The 22,156-nt window shown below is 35.7% G+C and overlaps 1 long non-coding RNA gene across 1 annotated transcript in view; it reads left to right on the top strand.

Moving 5' to 3' along the window:
* Window positions 1-22,156, top strand: part of LOC116653361 — an 80,070-nt gene that overhangs the window by 45,119 nt on the left and 12,795 nt on the right. The window contains exon 4 of the long non-coding RNA XR_004307003.1: window positions 8,762-8,845. This is a non-coding gene — a long non-coding RNA (uncharacterized LOC116653361). The remainder of the gene's footprint in view (window positions 1-8,761; window positions 8,846-22,156) is intronic.

Raw genomic sequence — 22,156 nt, 5'->3', positions numbered from 1 at the left:
ACAAAGCCATTTCGAGAGAAACAACCCCAATTCTATCAGCCTATCCTCATCAGGAAGGTGCTCCAGTACTCTGATAATTTTCATAGCCCACCTCTGGACTCACTCCAAGGTCCATATCTGTCTTTTGCTGGGAGATTCATTGCTGAATACAATATCTCATATGGGTTTCACAGGAGCCTAGGCCATTCTGCCCAGCTAGGCATCTACATTCAATTTGTAGGCCACTTACTTTCAGCTCACATATTGCTGCATAACATGTACATTCACACTTTCTATACTCTGTGGTTCAATGCAATACAATTTCATGGCACTTAGCTGTTGTTCATAACTACACCATGAGCTCAGTACACTCCATCGGGAATTAAGCACATATATATGATTGAGAAATGATGCTTTTCCTACGTGTATGAAAGACTCATGCTTAATTTCAAATAATCTAATGAATTAAAATGGTTATGGAAATAACATGGGATCCGTTGAAATTGCAGTGAAACTGCAAATGAAATTGAAAATGAAGATAATATATAGATTCCAACAAGCACAGTCTCTTTAAGTAGTTCTTCCATAAATGACACTGCTCACAGAGTCAGTTCACAGAGCAAATGAAGTGAGAAGATAAAATAAAACCTGGGTCTCATGTCATCTTCTAAAAGTCATTCAGGGTATTTTAAAGATCAGCAGTAAGAACACTCTCCATTTAAAACTTTTCTAGAAGAAATAAAATTTAAAAATTTTGATAAACTTTTATAGCTATGCTATTTGCTATAGAACTTTTGATTAGAGCTGAGTAAATCCACCGGGTGAAGGAACTTCCTTCTCTAAATAGCATCAACTATATCTTAAATACCTATGGAGAGCCTAGCCAACTTTAAATAAAGCAACAGGAACTCATCACTTAACAAAAGGGAGCAGCATCTGTGCACACACAGCTGTTCCTCACAGCCAAACAAGTGTTTCCACTTTTATTTGCTGGTTGATATTTGCTTCTCTTCTCCCTTACCAAACATTACCCCATGTAGTACACATTTGGTAGGCCACAGGGGGACTGCCCAGCAAAGAATAGGTTTATGGTTTGCTGGAGGGGAAAATGTGGGTCAGCATGTATACCACAGGCAGCAGCAGGACAGACTGAAGCATCCCAGCTTATACTTACAAGTTTATGCTTCAGGTGAAGATAGTGAGGCAGACTAAGAGTATAGTGATGGAGCAGCCCCATGGGTCTGCTAGAACATTACTTTTGTCAGAGACCAACCTCTCTCCTCCCCGTCCTTCTAGGGAGTCTCCTTGTTTTGTCCTGCCCAGTCTCATTGCTAATGTACTTGCCTGGAACAGCAGACTGCTCTTAACATCATATTAATATGTGGGGACTAGGATAAGGGTGCAGCCAATTGCACAAATCTGTTCAAGTATGTAAAGGTGCAGCTAAATATCAAGTGATGAGAAAAATGCCAACAGACTTATGAACCTGAAACTTAAAATCAAGGAAACCGAGTACCTTCCTTTCTTTGACATACTGGAACTGCCATGGATTGTTACCTGGACCAAGCACACATTGGCATACAGAGGAAAAATGCTTACAAATCTTTTTAGTTTACAGACCCATTTCATCAATAAGATATGATTTTTATAATTTCTCTGCATAAAACCTGGCACAATAGCAATGATACATCATATACAACTACTGGTTCAGAGAAAACCATTGACTAAAAGCATGAGCCATCAGCAGAGACTATGCTCTTTCACATCTCCAATACATACTCTGGACATAAATACTGATAACTGATACTCCTATTTAATGCACTAGGATGATATTAAGTTTGTTATTCAGAAACACAACATCTGTACTGCATTCACGCTCTGAATAATTATTGCTAGACAGATATGTGCTGCAATTTCAAACATCTCACCATCATTTATCTTAATATCATTGCTTTGCTTTCTGCCCTATGGCTCTGTGCACAGCAGGCAGCCAAACGTGTTTTTAACTTGAGATCCATTATCTTCTCTCATACAGCTTGAGGTTTTGGCAACACCTCATATCACTCTGATTACTCAGGGCCTAATCTGAAGAAGCCAGCTAATGTGGAGCCTTAGTGCTTGCCTTGTTCTTAATCTATGTGTAAGAATACAATGCACAAACATCTCATGGACATCTTCTCCAAAGACAGTCTCAAAAGCTCACTGCAGCATGTTTTGCTTTTTTCAGAGCGCTTGTGTACTGCCTTTAGTTAGTCTCTCCTTTTCCAAATGCCGTTCTATTATTTCCACACAGTATTTCACAGTCTGAGAAGCATTGTGCATGAGTTTTTAGCTAGGTTTAAAAATTAGTGGGTGTAATATTTTATACTCAAGAAGGTCAATAACAAAAAATTGCTTTATGCCCTGTTCTGCAGCCAATGGTTCAAAAAAAACAATCTGCTGCTAATGAAGTGTGCTGTGTTTCAGGAGCTCAGGGTTTACTTGCAATGAGAACTATTGCTAGGCAATTCCCAGCTCCTCCCCTCTCCTCCTAGAGCTGCTTTGATATGAGGAGGAACCCACATTTTTAGAAAAGATGTTTGTAAAATATTTAGTTACTCTGCTGTCACCATGTTTTCTACATAGCAAGTGATATGCCCCAGCCTGAATAAACTGACTGAGATGTTAGATAAAGCAGTACAGTGCCCAACATTGCTGCAGGAGAGAAGGTATGAACTAAGCAGCATTACAGCTAGGAGTTATTCCCTATTCTGTAGCAAAGTGAAAAGAGCTTCATAAAGGTATGTTAGTTCATGGTGTGTGCCCATGTTGTCTCATTTTCATAAGCTTTTCTGTGTAAGTTGTATAGAAACAGACTTGATAAGTTCTGGACTTTTCCCCAGTCTGTACATTAAGTACAACATGTGCTTTCATTCTAAAATTAGAGAAAAGTCTGCAGAAAACTAACTCTGAAAAAAAATACTCTTTGTTAATTTCCAGACAGGGAGCATGACATCCCATTGTATCCTATAAACCAGGCTTCTTAGTGAGACCGTATCTCTTATGATAAACCTAGAGCAATCCATCATTTCTGTCTAAGACACCAGATACAGGGTCCTCACTTATAACCCCATAACGCATAAACTAACAAAATCCAGCTTACATTTGTTTCGAATCAATTAGAAAGTGGTTTATGTCATTTTGCTATAATGAATCACTCCAATTTAGCCTGAATCACTGCAGAACATCTTGCTAACTCTGACATTTTCCAGGAAAAAGCTTTTTCTTTTAACTACAGATAGTTACCTAACAAGCACAACCCAATAATATATTCTTGTGCAGGTAAAGAACAGAGCCATCTGCATTCACACACATAATAAAATCAATACCTCAGCTTTTAAATAGAAGTAAATTTACATTATGACCTTTCAATTCACAGGTTGTGGTTACTGCCTTTATTAAAATATGAAATGAAAGAAAACAGAAAATGAAGAGAAGAGAAATATAAGCTTGCAGTTAATCATAAATGTCCTTTTAATCAAATGATTCCTTTGTTAACACAACAACATGATTTCAATAGAATTACTCTATATGTCACAGAGTTATATAGATCAATTTATGCCTGTGATGGGGGGCAGTAGGATATATATAAATATAAATATAAATTCAATTCTTACAAAGAAAGGCAAAGATTCTAAATTAGATCACTGCTGAAATGGGAAGACAGCATGCAATGCAAGTTCTCAATTTCTTATGGTATAGCTGCAGAAAATGGGCAAGCTGAATGGTATTGAAGTATGCTTTAAATGAAATGGTCAGTTGGTGAAAATTAGTGTTACGCCTTCAGCAGGGAATAAATAAGACCTTTTTAAAAACAGAGTGCTAGGTACTTTCAATTCTCACAGGCTCCAGTCAAATCTGAGAAACTTTAGTATCTTGGGGTTCTAAGATTATTGTTAGAATTCCTTACACATATAGACTTACTTTACTGTACTTCTAGGCACCTGACTTATATTTCCTCTTCAATTTTGGTATGTTCTGACACTTCTACTATGGACCTTTTTGAGTTCAATAGCACAAGATGTTTTTGCCTGCCAGCTTAAAGGTCGCAACCACTCTAATGTGACTAGTAAACAGAGGCAGTCACCTTCTACTGACATAACTCAGAAATATGCAGTGTCAGCTTCTATTCTTGCACAATGAGTAAGATGACTCCTTTGACTCCAGTGCATGAACAACCATGACATATGTTAGTACAATATGTATGGCAGAAAATGAATTGTATGCAATGTAGTGGTAATTACTAGTAGCTCACAAGCAGCACTTCTGAAGCCAAGGCAAGGAATACTTTAATATTGCCAACAGGAAGTATGAATTTCTCATTTAATTCCATATCATACTGATTTATTTATTTATCTATTACGAGGGAAATCACTTTCTAAATATTAAGAGTACTGCTTGGGAAAACCATTAAGCAAACAAAGACCTACGATATTTTCTAGCAATAGTGACATCTGAAAAAGTGAAGCTGAAAGAGACCTTGAAATGTTCTCTGACTGAGGCCTCTGTTCCTGATGCAGAATGAAACTGTTATTTCCAGGAAATACTGTTTGTACTGTATATTAAAAGAACACAGGTGAAAATTCCAGTCTCTTATTCCAGCCCTAATAATCAGAAACTTTGTGGGTTTTTTTACTAAAACAAAACCTCTTATTGCAGCTGATATTCAGCTCTGCTTTTCCTACTCCAGTAGACATGAAAAGCAGTTTTATCCTGAAGCTCTTTTAGACTGCTGCAGAAACATCTCCTGTCTTCATTACATTTCTTCTTTATTAAATCAAACCAAAGTTTCCACAACAGTCCAGACCACAAACTTCAAGATTCTGGAATATCTGGATATATCTTCCTTGAATTGGATAGGGTTTGACAGTGCAGAAATTTTACCTTAGCAAAAATGATACTGGTGTTGGAAAACCTGTGAATATTTCTGTCATATCTAAAAGTATATTTATTGATATTAGGTTGTGTGTTTTTGGTTTTTCTTTTCAAAGAAACCATAACTTAACTGAAACTTAGTAGTGTCCTTTAGAGTTTGATTTGATAGTTAAATACCAATCACTATTACGAAAATGATTTCCAGGACTTGCCTTGTAAAACTCTCTACCTCTATCATGTCTTTTACACCTTTAACATTCTAACATCCATTCACTAACATGCTCAAGATATCTAGTTAATGCAAGTGCACGAGATCAGGTATGGAGATCAGGTAAGGAATAGTATAGGGAAAACACAATTTCCTGTGTAATTTTGAACATCTCATTCTACTTTGAAAAGATAGGCTACAAAGACATACAGTAGAAAATCAAATAAGGACTGCAAATACAGGGATGAAAGATAACACAGACAGTATACACAAAAATCTGGAGAATGAGAAGAAAGCATTGAATCTGAAACAAGCTGCCCAGAGACGCTGTGGAGTCTCCTTCTCTGGAGATACTGAAATCCCAACCAGACACTTCCCAGTACAGCTTACTCTAGGGAAGCTGCTTTAGTAGGGAGCTGGATTCAATGATCTCCGGAGCTCCCTTCCAATCTCTAAAATTCTGTGGTTTTGTTACTTTGTGAATAAAAACAACCCCATGCACATAGAACCACAAAGGTTATGAATTTTACTTCTGGTGATTCTGTCTCCAATTTGCTACATCTGAAAAAGTTCAAAAGATGGCTCAAAGTGCACAAACTTATTTTAAAGCTCTCAAGATACTGAATCTCAAATGCATGATCTTTAGGGCTTGAAACCAACATAAACATAGATGAATTGACCTTCAGGTCACCAGTATTGTAAATCCAAGAGCTACTTAGAAGATTCTCTGAAGTTGTCAACTGCTATGTTAAGACTGTTAACTGAATTAACAGCAATCACTCGATTAGCACAAGAAGGAAGAAAATTCCAGAGACTGGGGAAATTCCAGATCCAGTATCCTGCATCCTATTCTGAAGAGCCAACTAACAAACCAGGAGCTCTCCAGTTAGAGCTTTAAGACTCATTCCTTTCTCTAAAATCCTTCCTTAGTATCTGCAACATAATTATCATGGCAACTAGAAGTATTTTTACCACATAACTCCAGCAGTGCAAACAAGCCCTTCACATTTTGTTCTCATTTGAACAATGTCACCAGTAACCTTCAATAAAGAAATGACATTATACTGTATGGTACATGTTATTCTCTGTTTGTTCAGTCATAAACCTTTTGGTTGTATCTTGTCCTTGGAAAGCAAACAAAATAAAATCTCAGAGCCTGGTGTTTAGTTGGAGCTACAGTAACGCTATTTAAAAGGTTCATCTACCAAGATTAATCACCAAAAACTGAATAATAAAGATTTTGTTGACTGACTCTTTAAGTGATTGCTGCAATATAAGTTAACAACACCAATATAGTCCAGTATTTATACAGAGTGGCACTGGATGTAACCAAAGCTCTGTCTGGATACTGGAGCACTTTTTACTTTAAAATTATATTGTACATAAATTGCTTGCACAAAGATCAGAAAAAAATAAGACAAATTATAAGATCATTATAAATACTATCACTGTGAAAGAAGCAACAAGTACTTCCCACCCAAAACACAAATTCAGACATTGTAATATTTTGGCCATTGGAATATGTGTTAGCTTGACTCTGAAACAAGTGCATGATAACTTTTTTGTCTTGACTTCCTTTAATATTTGCATTTTGGTGCCAATCAAGACACATAGTTTCCAATGATCAAATTATTAGGAAATTTTAGAAGAAATGTTGACTAGTCAGATTTTATTTATAAAGATAGAACTGCAAAAATAAGGCATTTGTACATATTTGCCCTGACAAACACTTCTGAAAAGTAACTGTTTTTCCAATTGTTTTCACTCTCGAACAGTAGCAGAAAAGGTATTGAATTTTATGAAGAAGCAACAGACAAACAAGACAAACAAAATAAAAACTCATCAACCAAATCCATTGTTGATTTGAATGAATAGTTCCAGTCTAGATGGAAAATTTCTGCCTGTGTAAGCAGCAGCAACTGTGCTCACAAAACAGAGATTTGACTGCTCTGCTCCAGGTTTATACTTGTTCTTTCTCTTGGTTCTATCTACATGTTGCAAGCTGCTGTGCTATTTTTAAAGCATGCAACAAATAACCTGACTAAATGCACAAAAATAGCTATTCTGCACAGATCTTGTTCTAACAAGAGCATGCCTAACTCAGAAGCCAACACACAAGTTAAAATTTACTCGAAACATCCAGCAACGCAATTGAAGTAAATCAGATTATTTCTGCGTTTTTGTCTTGAACTCCACAGAATGCTTCATTTAGTATAAAGTACTGATGCTTTCAACCCTACATAGTCTGCAAGTGGATGACTGCCAGTATCTAGCAGAATGCTCATGTTTTCTGGTACTTCTTACCATGAGATGCACTAAGTACTCACTGGGACTCATAATAAGATTCACTACTATGAAGAGTAATGGAAGTTCTTGCCATCACCATCCAAGCTGCTGTTATCAAGAACAAAATAATCCCACTCACTACGCATCCAGAGAGTTTTGGATGAAGCCAAATATCACATACAGAAATCTGCATAAAGAAGGAAGCAGGAGAACTAACATTTGTATCTCTCATCACTCAAGGACAGTACAGGTGCTGGCATATCACTGAGCAGTTGATCCAAGGAACAGAGGAGGACAGTGCTAGAATTGTAGAATAATCCTCAGAACATTCCAGAACAACTTTTACGAATAAAACGCTAGGAATCTGAAGGAAATCACACATTATTCCCCTAACTATATTGAAAAAAATGCCTGGATGCATATCTTGATAGCAGGTTGCTAACAAAGGCCTGCTGTCTGAGAGCTCTGCTTCCATATTTCATAGACTTTAATGAGAATTTTGAGACTACAGGATATGAAAGTGAGGCCTTTAACTGGAGAATTAATTAATAGGCATGCCCTTTTGGATCAGGATGCTGAGGTCTGTATATTGTCTAACCATATATGAAGATATCAAATAACTGCTGCATATTCCCCATTTCAGTCTAAGAAAATTTGAATAGCATACGCTGTGTGACCTAGCTCAGAGAAGACAAGGGTAGATATGCAGCTCTTTGTGAATTGACATCTTGCATGTAACTATGCAGACAGCAACTTGGTGACGTTGGGCAAATAGGTTGTGAGCCAAACTAACTAAAGGACATCAAAATTCATATGATCTGGATACTTTAATGCTTTCTCCAGGGTTCTTACTTCTGACTGTGGCATGTAAATCCTGTTTTGTCAAATTTAAAGTGGAGTTTTGACAGGACAGACTGCAATAAGTGTGTTGGTTAATGCATTTTTCTTAACAAGTGTAAAGATTAACAATAACACTTGATAACTTGCAAAAACTGTTTATGCTTTCAAACTGGTTTGATTTCTGCATACGCACATATTAAATGATTATAAGGGAACTTAAGCACATTGCTACTATTACATTTCTAGGAGTAACATATGACAGACTCTGCTTTGTGATGTGCTTATAGCTGGAAGGTTTATGTGAAGTAGTTATATTTTGGCAGGAAGTAAAAATACTGTGCTACCATCTCAGAGTGAAGTTTCTCACACTTCTGGTTAATAGAAAGATTAAAGGCTTTTTAATTTTACTATTTTCTTTTTTTGGTTGGAAATTCTCCCTAATACACTGTTGCATGTCTAAATTAATAAATGAACAGAACAAAACTAATATTAATATTTGAATTAAATATCTATTGATACTTTTTACTTTGACAGAAAACCAACATGGCTGGGTAAACAGATGAAGTCAAATCTACTAGGGGAACTTTCAGGTTTCTGACTCCAAATCAATATCTGTTGGTGAGTTCTTTCTCATTTGCTGATGCAATAGAAAATCAGGAAAATTAAACAATTCTGCTTTCAAAATTAATACAGGACTAGATTTTAGTATAAGTAACTTCAACTATAAGTATTCAGCATTTCTACCAGGAACTTAATGAACTAGGAAGAGCTACAAACATGTTACAAACATAATGCAAATGTTCACAGCAAGAAGTACAGCTAAACCATTTTCTTTTCATTACAAAGGATTAACACCATCCCTGTCATCAGATACTATTTCTGAGCTAAAGGACAGGATATTATTAAAATGTTCTAACATAAAAGATTGTCTGATCGTATTCCAAATTTTATCTGCATCCATCTGTATGCTTTTTGCATCTCTTTCATCCTACAACCCTCTGTAGATTCTGTATTTGGATGAATGTGCTCTATATGGATGGTACTGCTATATAAGTTCACTCAGTCTCCACTGATTTATATGAAGCTTTCTCTAGAGAGAATAGATTATTATATACATTCCCAAACTACACAGCATGATAATGTTTTATTTGGGTATTTTGTATCCTGCAGAATTAGACTAGCGGGATGATGACAATAAAAGTGCTACCTGTGTGACTGAATTTTATGCAATTATTCATTAAATCAATTTAAATTTAAATTGTTTTCTTGAAATCGTTAATGAAAGCCCGCAGTAGAAATATATAAATCCACGGGGCAAATAAAAAGGGAATGGGAAATCTTTTTTCTTTTAAGAATGCTCAAGAACAACTTTTTAAGGAAAATTCTATGAGAAAGAACATTCAATAAGGATTATAAAGTTGCTGAAATATTGTGATATTCAAAACTCTTTTGTCTGACCAAGTGTAAAGATAAGTCTGAATTACATTCCCTGGAGTAAAAGCTTCCCAAAAAAACTAGATCAAGACCATGTTCTTCTCCATTCTTGATAAAAAAAATTATGCTTCCTTTAAAACGAAGTGAAAGGTTATGCAATATCACTGCTCTCTTTCTAGCTTCTAGCTCTTGCCTTTGTTTTATTCTCTTTTAAAGTATTGAATAAGGTTTATTTTCCTACCTGTTGAGAAATAGAAGAGATTAAATATACAAACTGGATAATCCCAAACCTGTGAAGTAGTCACAGGCAGCATTTACTGCCTCACCCTGAAAGATGCTAAATCTGTGCAAATGCCGCACCCTGAAATGCTGTCTTCCTATGTCAGATACTCAAATGTTCTCCTACAGTGAATAGTATTGTATCCCTCCAAGGTGAAATGCTCCCACATTTCTCTACTGAACCTCAATGTCTTCTCCCTATTTATTACCCCCCGACCCATCCCCCCAGTAATTCTTTGTTTTCTAAGCATTCTATTTCAGTCTCTGCTGCTCAAGGAAGTAATTCAGTTTTCCCACTGATTTCTCCTGCAAAATTCTTTCCATTTACCCCTTCTTAATTTACAGTTGTGAACTATTTCTTCACCTAGATGTCATTCTTTGAGTTTCTGAGGATAAACACAACATCTGAATACCTGAATGCCAGAAGGATTTTAATATACTCTGTTCTGATTCAGTAGATATTGGTTTTGTTTGCCCTTCAGCTTGCTTTCCTCAGTACAATAGAACAGATTCCTCATTTACAGCACATTTTTTTCCTTAATTACTTCTTTCAAATATGAATTCCCTTCCTTTCCTCTGCTCAAATTTTCCAATTACTATGGAATAATCAAGAGTCTGATTTCTGATGATTTTTATTCAAGAATTTAGTCGAAAGTCTCAAAACTGGAGGAAAAAGAGAAGGGAACATAATTCATGTACTGAATCTTCTCTCCAGATTTCTTGGGATTTACCATGTTTGGCCACACTTCACAGACTTTGCGAGTGTTTCCTATAGCTAAACTAACAGATTTCTAAATTTCTATTATGTTTATTGTTTCTCAAATATTAGAATCACTGTAGCCTCTATCAAGTCCTTCGGGCATTTCTTTGCTGTATTAACAGTTCTCATAAAACTGCTCTTTGCCATTTTTATTTCACCAGTTCCTATATATACCCATGTATAGATTATTTTACACCATTCTAAGGGAATAATATATTTTCCTATAGTAAAAGCATGCCTAATTCTTTCAGGATTTTTTTTCCCTTCTTGTTCAATGTGTGTGGAAAGAAATAAGCTAATTGCTACTAAAGAAAACTTTTTATTCAATTAGCCACTGACTGCATTTTCATGCTGTCCAGAACCATTTCTTTCCACAGTGTCAGTGGTGCCATTCTTAGCACACAGTTTGCATCAATGGTGAACACATTATAGGATGCAATAAATGACCCCACTTTTTTTTAATTATCATGAAAATTCAGCCAAGTGATTTGATGAACTCAATAATTATTTACTAGAAGAGACCGTCAGTACTATGAACATTATTCTTTTTACGTAAGAGAGAAATGTGAGAACAAATCCTAAGGAAAAAAACCTGAAATTAGCATTTGATTCTTTCCCAAAGTTTTACATACTCTAATGTGTTATGTGAATTCACCAACCATAGCTGGAATCATTTGCTCTTGACCTGCTCAGCTCCATCTGGAAGGCTGGGCACAGACTCCAGCTGTAGGTTTTAGCTATCAATATGTGAATTTGGTTTTGTTACTCCAGATTCAAGGTGATCATGAACCAGTAAGGTTTCAATCAAGAAGTTAGAATACCATAAAAGCATGAATGCATTGCCTACATCTGTCGACTATTCAAACCCTAGACAAAAATCCCAGGAAAAAGAGAGAAGGCATATGAGGTTATGCCCCCTGCCACACCTATTGTTTACAGAAAGCTGCTGCTATCTCTGCCCTTCTCACACAGCCCTTAAATCTTGTTCCATATCACTGCTTAATAATTTCTTGTAGGGAATATTAAGGGAGGAAGAGACCCCCAAAAAGTAGGTGTGAATCTCAGAGAGCCTTTTTACAGCTAGCTACATCTGTTTCTAAAAGAGACTCTTTCATTATGAGCGTGCTATTCCAATATCTCCTATAGGCTTCCTCAGCATTTTGAAATCAGCAACATGGCAGCTAAAGAATTACAGCTTTCTTCTGTGTATGCAAATCCACACTTCTTGATAGGCTGCCATTTTACTGAAAGGAGGAAAGAGGAAAAAAATAATAGACAAGGATATTTGAGATACAGTAGTGGTCAAGTAAAAAACATAATTCTCCAATCTATATTTATATTAAACATAACAAGGTCTAAATGTTTTCTTATGTATTTAGGTAAATTTGTTTCTAATTTTGCAAATCAATGAATTATATATCTTTAAATAAATAAATCACATTGTTTTCTTTAGGCATGATAAATACTGTGAGTCATCTCAGACAATAGAGAACATAAATCCCACTGATTTTCCAGAAGAAAAAGTTCAAAGAGAGTGTTATTTTTAGGTCAGACAAATGTGAAGGAACAGAGTTTGTCTTCCACTAGACTGTGGTGGGTCAGATGAAGGTTGGTGTCACTCAGCAGCAAGAAAAAGAGAGCATTTCTCTGAGTGAAGGGCCAGAGCATACTGAACTCCTAGAGCAGAAGCTATCCCCTTTAGCAGATTTGTTTTACTGGAAGGTGGCAGCAATGTATAAAAGTAAAAATCTTGTCATTAAACTCAGCTTTCCTATACGTGCTCTGCTTCAGGTATGGCTGATAGCTGCTGAACAGAAAGACAAAAACAGCTTTTACTACTATCTCCAAAAGAGCATGATGCTAGCTTTGTGTATCATAACCACAGTGATGAGGGGAAAAAAAAACCAACCAAACAGTAGGTCCAGCTGAAACAGCTGTATAAATGTTATCTTGTATTCTTGGAAAGTTAGATTTTACTTCTCCAAAAAGAAGTGAAGAAATCATAACAGAAGGAGTAAAAAGCCTTTGGTCGGAGACCAAAACACATTTCTAGCCCAGGTACATATGAACATATGAACAACTTATCCCAACACTTCTTTTGGCACTGTTTGGTCAAGTGGCTCAGATAGCAACTGCTAGACTTAAAAATTAATACTTTCACAGGCATAACACCTTTGTCTGCATAAGAACTAGCAATTTTTATTTTTTTTTCCTCCAAAACGTAAATAAATAGGAAAGTTACAAGTTTCAGGATTTTCCTACAAAGCAATATTCTTTTCAGAGAGTAGAGTGTGGTGCTGAGATGTATAAAAGAGTGTGACTGGGGTCCAGTAGTCTTTTTATTTTCTTGATGAAGGTGTATGGAGACCAAGCAGTGGATGTAGCACAGTACAGTGCAGTGGGTGCTGTGTTTCAGCAGTGGTGACAGTGCGTCACCTCTGCTGGTGCAGATTTTTATGGGCACAGCATGCAGGCTCTTGTTCATCACTGGTGAAAATGCATAGCTGATGGTGGTGACTGTGTTGAAAAACAGAGTTTTTTAGCTGAGAAATCTGCTTTATCAATGTTATTGTTCACATTGTATATATTGTAGTTTCCAAGGAGTTAAATAGGAAACATTACTTTTGGAGCAACCTACGTATATTCAGGAACATTTAACATCAATGGTTTTCTGTTTTAATTTAGAAAAGAATGGAATTGTTTATCTGCAGTAAAACCACACTACAGCTCACTTAGGATAGGAATATTTCTGTAGCTGCAAATGAGGTACAGTACATGATCTGATTGACTGGCAAGGTCCGTCAGCATTCATATAAGTGCTCCTTAAGCTGTAGAAAGTTAGGCCTGCAATTTTTTTACACAGACATGAAAAATAAATACAAATAACTTATTTCCTTCCACCTTCCTTTCTATAGGAGAAATAGTCTACAATTTGTATGTTTTCAGAAGTTCATCTTAACATAAAAAGACTACTGAGGGGAAAATAAGAACTGAGACTGTCACTCAGCTACAGCAGTGTGAAATCAAGAGGATTAATTTAAGCAGTTTTCTTTAAAGTCAAAGGTAAAGTTTAACTTTTACACCGTAACAGGCAGAGCTCCTACAGTCGACTGCTCAGAATTCAATGGAGGGCAGTAACAAATCACTGGGAAGACACTCCTTAAAAATACCACAACCATTTCTTCCACTACTGGCAGAACAGAACCTCCACTGAATTTCACCCGTCAACTGAGCAGTCACCCATTGCACTGCTTCACTTATCTCCGGTAAAAGAGATTTTTCTTATCTTTCCAGATGAAGAAACAAGGCAAGGACTAAATTTCCAGCATTTAGATTCCAGACATAGATCCATTTTACTCCCCTTGAAGAAAGCCCAAGCTATCAGAGTATCACCGGAAGAGAAAAAAGTGAAATGAAAGTGACTGAAAAAAAAAACCAGTATTTTTACCAAAAAACTGATACTTCTGTTTTGAATGAGAGCTTACTAGCATTATCATCAAGCATAAAGCTGAAAAATACACAGTTTAAGGTTGTTTTGCTGAAGCAAAAAACTAAACACACCCAACTCACCAACGTTTCCAAACTGCTTTCTGAGCAGCTATTCAAACTCATCTGACTTACTTGAGGAATAAAAATGTCTCCTCGCTGTGCTGCCCAAGCAGAATAATAACCATTTCATTTAAGCTCTACAGAAAGAATAGTTTTAAAAGATTTAATAAAGAAATGCAGTATGGTAAGTACTGCAAATACTTCCCTGTCTGCCATAGGTAAATTATGTGGAATTATACCTTTTCATCAGTCTGTTTTCCACAGCACTACTGTTGCATTTTACCATTTTTCAGCTGCCAGAAGCAAAGAATCAAGCTGTAACAGCCTGTCTTTCTGCCTGGGCTGCCAAAAAGGGACACTAGATGCCTGTTGGCAGTTGCCACTGTCCCTGTTTCTATGGGATAAGGAATAACATCAGTACTACTTCCCAACTACAATAAACCTTTCCCACTGCTTATTCTCTTTCTTTCGTACTATTATTGTTAACATCATCAAAGTTGACTTATGAGACTTTGTTTAGAATAATAAATTAAATGCACTTAATATCAGGTTAACCAAATAAGGACTAATCTAGTGAAGCATCAAGAGCCTGCAAGGATCATAGAAGTGAAGACAAGAAGAAGAATCCAGATAATCTAACCTATAATAAAAGGGCTGCATTATCACTGTCAGAGTAGAATGGCTGTCCCCAGTGAGAAAACTGTCAAGGTGACTCAATTTATTGAGACAGAGTATAAATCAAGTGGAATAATCTCAGGATTTTTCACACATATCTCGAAGGATTTTAGAATGAGTGGGAGAAAAATATTTGAATATTACTTGTTTTTCTAGAAAGTGTGAAATCTGAGAAACACCTACATGAAGATCAAGAGAATTTCTTAGTGGATTTTGGATATTATTAGTTTTGCAAGGGTCAAGGAGTAGCTTGTTTTTGGATGGAGATTGCATTTGAAGAGAAAACTGCAGTGGCAGCTAATCCAGCAATTACCTTCCTGATTACTTGTGAGACTATCTAAATGATGTGCCTATCTCCACGATTGCACAAAAGGGTAGAGAGAGTTTGTTTCAAGGTGAGCGAATTTGATCCTTTCCCGATAAGAGGTAACGGAGAGAGAGAAAGATTTCACAGAGTATGAAATTGGTTAGGGAAATGTGCCTTAAGCACCTGAAGATAGCCACAAGGGAACTAGAATGAACTCCTTTGAATAAATCACCATCAGTAATAGACCTGCTTCCTTTAGCAAAAATGACTTTCAGACTGTGTAGTAAAATAAAAAGAGAGAATGATATTGGGGTGTAACTTACCCTAACTCTCATTTAAGTAAAGTCAATAACTTGAACATCACCTTATACAAGCACTGCTAGAAGTTTTTAATCACTTCCTTGCTTGATGGGGAAAAAAAAGCAGAATGATGATCTCTGTACAGAGAGCTACTGTCAGAAATAGTAGCTAGAAGGCTGCATTAATAGAAATCACTGTTCATTGATGATCATCTATTCTTCACTCCCCTCAGGATTTTGGAGAAGGTACTTTAGATTCATAGACGTGGCAGCTAAAAGGAGCAATTACCTTCATCTAGTCCAACTTGATGCCTCCCACAGGCCAAAGAACACCATCCAGGTGTTCCTACTTTCTGTTCATAATTGTCAAACTATAATGCCTTTTACAACACTATCTACTTTTGATTTAAAGAGTTCAGATTATAGTGAGCTACCCAAAGAAACTAGATTGAAATTTGGACTTTATAATAGCTATTAATATGTATTTTTTATTCTATCCATTTGTGGGCAAGAGTCCTATTAGCTTGAAGTTCAAGAGTGGCCAGTTGTATTACTGAAAGAGGATTTATTTTTAAAGAAGCTACTCAAAGCATTTGAAAAATGCATAAGAAGTCAGAGTAAGGGAAGCCCTGTAGTTTTACATGAGCACATCTATTTAAATCAGAAAACAGCTTTTTAAATGGAACTCTGAATGTTCTTTTTGAGAAAAATGAAGAACTTTTAAAAGATTTTGTTTATATGTTTTAACTGTGGAGATGAACTATAATGATATTTCTCTATTCTTATTAGAAAACATAAGAAGCCCTGAAAATTTTTCATCTGGCTTTTAAGAACTCTGACTCTAATTTCTTCAAAATATATATCACTAATACGTGTATCAGTTTTGTTGTCTTTTGAATAGCTATCACAAGATTTACCATACAGAGATAAGAAGGTATCCTTTCCCAGTGATTACTAAATAATCAGCTATTTTAATTAAAGACATAATAAGAGTGTAGCAACATAATAAGAATGCTGCACACTTTCAGTATGGAAACTTAATTTCCATTTATTTTCATTAATATATTCTTTACTAAAAAAAAATAATGCTCATTACAAAGGTTAACTGTCATTAGATAAAAACACATAATACTGTTAAATGAAAGCATAACTGTCTAAACTTTGAAAAAATCTAGGCATGACTTCCTATTGAAACACTGCAAAACACAGAAGGATTTCTTCAACTAGAAAGCAATGATTCTGTCATTTTGACAAAAATAATTGATAAAGCACGTCTTTTTGAAAAAGCACCTCAACTGGTAACAATTAACACACACACACACAGCTCAAATATTGATTCAAATGACCAGAAAGTAATTTTCTAATGTTTCAAATAATAAGAATAGATTGTAATGTAAGGAACAGACATTCTATGAATACTTTTTATTAAAACAAAGCCAGTTTTCACTTCTTTTCAGTATATACCACTGTAGTCACCTGTATTTTATCATAGAATCAAGAATCATACAATTGCTCATGTTAGAGAAGATCAACAAGTCCAACCACAACCTAACCACGCTACCGTAACTAACAACCCTCCACTAAATCATGTCCCCCACCACATCCAAACTGTTTTTGAACACATCCATGGATGGTGACTCAACCACCTCCCTGGGCAGCCTATTTCAGTGCTTAACATCCCCTTCTGTAAAGTTTTTCCTGTTATACAACCTAGGCTTACCCTGGTGCAACTTGAGGACATTTACCCTCTACCTATCACCAGTGAGAAGAGACCAACCCCACTCTCACTGTAAGTGCCTTCCAGATATTGGAAGAGAGCAATAAGTTCTCCCCTCAGCCTCCTTTTACCCAGATTAAACATTTTTGAACTTTATTTTGTCTCCCTTTTTTGTCAATAATCTCAAGTGTCAACATATTTCTAATTCTGGTACTGAGAAAATTCAAAATCAGCCTCAAAAGTGCTGCTTTAGGTCTATTAGTATAGGCACAAATGCATGCTTAAACACTTGCTATACAAGTGTAAGCTACATCAGACTTTTCTCATACAATTCTACCAGTTCAGTAAGCTGTCAAATAAAAATGAATAAACATTATAGCAAGTATAGTGGGTTCAAGCTACAGGACTTAAAGACTCACATATATTTAAAATTAAACACAAGCAAAAGTGTTTGCTTCAAAAGGCTCTCTAAGGGAAAACTTAAAAAAAAATAAAAAAATTAAGTACTAATACTAATATCTTTTGGTCCTGATCTGAAGTCCATTTCTGTTAATGAAAAAACTCATGCTGACTTTCAAAGGAATTGGAGTAGGCCCACATTTTTTATCTTGATTTCTCCAAGTAATATATTCAAGTAGATCTGTGAGGCTGCAGATTTTCAGAGTGACAATCCAAAGAATAAAAATAGTGATGTTTTCAGAAGTGACAGACTGAAACATTCTGGATGCTCCTGAGAGACTTCTTAGTTTTTACTCGCAGTAAACCTCTCATCTGGTTTCACACGTAGCACCAATATTCTGATTCTTGTCAAAGAAAATTCATAGGCTAAAGACCCATGAGATCTTGGCCTCACAAGTCATGGGGAATTGTAGAATAGAAGCCTGTATTTTTTCTCTTCCATAAATTTCTCAGTCACTGCTATTTCAAGGGTCAACTTGAATACTCCCTGGCCGAAGTTCAGCAATATCTGTGTTACATGTTGTAGGTGGCCCTAGCTAGTAGTGTTACCTCCCACATTCTCATGGCAGCTCAGGTAATAAAAAATGTCCCAAGCTTCCAGGCATTATGCATGTGTATCATCTACTGCAGGTCACCCACTATAACCTCGAATGTGAAAGATGTACCTCAAATGTTAGAATATCGATTCCCTTCCCTCCTTCTGAGATACACTCTCAGTTCACTGATATTCATAAATAATGAAAGAATCTCAGATAGTACAGTTAAAAGTGAATGCCTTACAGATGGATGTGTAAAGATAAAACATTAAGGAAAAATAAAAAAGATAATTTAAGTATTTATGTTATGCTTTATTTTGTAGTTATAAGGAAAAAAAAGTGACTTGTGTTTATAGCTATCCTTAGGACCTCTCCTGCAGGACTAGGCAATGTGAGTGCATTCTGACAGACACAAGCTTAGATAAGATGATTTCAGATAAAATAATAATAATAACATCATTCAGACACTGTTACCAAGTAGAGATTCAATAATTGGTTTGCATCTTTTAAACCAAGGAATCAATTTACTGAAAAACTCTATGAAATGAAACAACTCTGTACAAATTTGATTGTACCAATTCAGTATAAATCCCATTTATACTGAAGCAATTTTTTTTCAGAGGGAACACTAATCAGCCTTTTTTAGACTATGCAGTTTTTATAGTCTTTTCTTGAGTAAGACAAGACGAAATACACGCAACAACATAAGAACTGCATGATTTCCAAAATCATTAATTGTTTTACTACTGGGGAAACTCAGGAATCAGAGCATCAGGGTAAGTGAATACAGTCACTTCCTTTTCCAGACTCTCAAATGACTTAGAATTTGCCTATAGAATCAATGAGTCCAATGCCAGAGTCCAATCCCAGCTTCACACAGGCTATTTTTTTTCCTTCAGTCATTCTCTTCCTTTGTATGCTATTAATGTTCTATGAATTACAAGCACATTTATTTGTACATAGTATTAATTTTGCAGCAAACAACTGAGGTATGCTATGCATCAAGTATAATGCAAAGTTCTGCCCCCTTTTTGGAACAAATTTCACTTCAGAGAAACTAAATAAACAGGAACACACAATTTAGACTTTGACTTAGATGATCTCATTTCACATAACAGACTGAAAGGCCTTACTGCTGTGCTAGCATATGTTCACTGCAATCAAGAGTCATATTCTAACCAGTAAATTAATAGAGTAAATCTCAAAAGCCAGTTTGATTTTGTCAGTCTCAATTCTTCCATTCCCTAATCTAAACATATTTTTCTTTCAGTTACAGGGAAATAAGTAAGGCATAATTTAAGCAAAATTTGAGCAAAGTTCTTACTTCAAGAAGTTTGTGTACCAGCTCAGTTCCATTCTGTACAACAGTGATTATCCTAATTTTCCCCACTGTGAAAGCTAGAATCAGACCCTTTGTTTAAAAGCTTCACTTTGTAATTAAGCAGTCACACACATGTAGCTAAAAGCAAGATCATAATACTCTATGCTGAAACATATAATTGAAGCTGGGACTGGGTCATGTATTCAAAAGCCACCTATTATCTTTTATACAAGTATTTTTAGATTTTTTTAGTATGCAAATATACAGATGTGCCTACATCACTGCACTCTGCTGAATGAGTTACGTCAGTTTTAACAAGAACTACTTTGTTGTTAATTACAATACTTCAAAGAAAATTGTAAAGCATGTTGCCATACAGTTGATATGTAGGTTTAAAGCTCATATTTGTACTAATAGAAGGAACTGGCTAAGCTACCAAGACCCATGTTTTTCTGTGAGGCAACAAGACTGCTGCAAATCCTGAACTGACCTTATATGTTGCCAGTGTATGTGAGAGCAATAGAACAACATAAGTCAAATGATTTATTCCAGACACCCAGGTTCCTCCTTCCATGCAAGGATGAAAAACTAAAGTACCAGGAACACTTTGTTGGGAAGAGCTCACTCTTATCATGACAGTCCAAGTATTTGCGTAATAACATATGCATTGAGATTTCTAATCAACATTATAGAAAAGCTTCCAGAAAATCATTTTGAACTGGCAGAAAGTAGAAGATAAATGAATATATGTCAATGAAAGGCTTATTTAAATGAGCTTACATTTGGTTTTTGTATATATTCCCTTTCTAGTATCAATAAAATTTTAGATGTTTGGTTTCCTTTTTCTTAATAAATAAATGAGTAGATTACTGCAGACTCAGTTTCATTAGTGTAAATTCAAACTAGTTCTACTTGCTTCATACAAACTTCAGATCAATTTATTATATTTTGCAAATATAGAATTCTATGAGTTTCAGTAGAATTTATTTGTGAGAAGAAGTGAGAATCAGATCAGAATTTGTCTTCAGCCCATTTATAGATGTTTCATAAGAGCAGTTCTTTAAAGAGAAATTCTCAGAAAAATACAGATCTCCTTTAAATTTTAACCTTTTATTTTTTCAAACATTCTCTACAGTGTTTCTCTTACTCCCATCACTGCTAATCTCTGTCTGTATCCTCCATTTTATTCCACGTTTTCAGCACCATTTTGTCAGCATTGCCATACAAGATCTCTTACTGCTGGTAGCTCATTCCTTCTTACCCTGTTGTGCTATGCGAAAGTGGCCTCCCTCTTTCTTTCCACCTCATTGACACTGTAACTCATTTCTGAACATGTCCTTTCCTTCTTTTTTTGCCTACAGCTCTTAATTTCTCTTTTCCCCTCTAATGTTCTCTTTTTAACTTGCCCAATATATTATTTACAACCACTCTAGATAGCACTCCAGGATGCAGCAACACAAAAATAAATAATATAATAAATATAGGTATGACTTTCACTGCTTGAAGGTGGAATATTTTGAATTTAGCCGGAGTTGTCCCCAAATGGCAGTTTCAAGTCCAAATGGAAAAAATCCTCAGTCTCAATGGGAGATGGTTATTATCTATTGTACTGATGATTCCCTTTCTGTGAGTGCTCTGCCACATTTAGAATCCATCGCTAGAAATGAATATGTACAGAGCATTAACTAATTTTAGTAAATTACTTTTCTTATTGACTATCATATCAGCCTGCAGTTTCTTTAATCTGAATTTTTGAATCCAGCTCTTCAATTTTTAATTAAAATTAGATATTTGGACATAATATTCTTTCTGGGAAATATGCTGCTGTATTAAAGTTTGATGACTTTAGGCTGGGAAAGAGTGGAATGTGTTGACTGGAGTTTCAGTGAGCACTGGAATGTGATCGCTAGCAAGAAAACCCCATGACGTTTTCTAGATGTCATCATAAAGTATGCTGTTTTCCCTTTGTTTGGGATAACACACAAGCGTGCAAGTTGACAAAATGTATCAGAATTAGAATTGTTCTGGAGCAACAGGAATCAGAGGGAAAGATTATGAAACTGCATGAACTTTGTTCTCCATTCTAGCATAATTCCTTGAAGTCAAAGACATTAAGAGTTTATGTAGGTGTATTGGGCTTCAAAAGATCTCTTTATGTCACTGGAAAGATTGCCAACTGTTCTGTTATGCTGAGAAAGGAGACACAGTGGCACCTCTTCAAAATAAACTGTGCTTAGATTGATCTGGGCCACTGAACATGTTCTGATCTTCAATGGGTGCGAGACTTAACATTGATACATACACACAGTAGAAGAGCTGCTAGTTTATGGAAGCTGCTATCTGTTCAGTATTCTGCTGCAAATATTAAATAGTTTTGGTTTAGACTGCCTTCACTCAAATCATGTATCAGCCTGATTGACTAGTATATACACCTTACATACCTAAAACAAAAGAAACAGAAGAGATGACAAAGCAACTACTGAAGAAACTTTTCAGAGACATAGAAGTTACACATTTACACTTACTAGCAACTCCTTTTCTTAGAGGAAAAGGTTTAGGGATTGAGAAAAGTCTTATAAAACTAGTGAAAACT

This window comes from Coturnix japonica, chromosome 4 (genome assembly GCF_001577835.2).
Source record: "Coturnix japonica isolate 7356 chromosome 4, Coturnix japonica 2.1, whole genome shotgun sequence".
NCBI classification, from domain to species: domain Eukaryota; kingdom Metazoa; phylum Chordata; class Aves; order Galliformes; family Phasianidae; genus Coturnix; species Coturnix japonica.
Note: the sequence above shows the minus strand (reverse complement) of the source record. Positions and strands in the feature narration are given on the sequence as shown.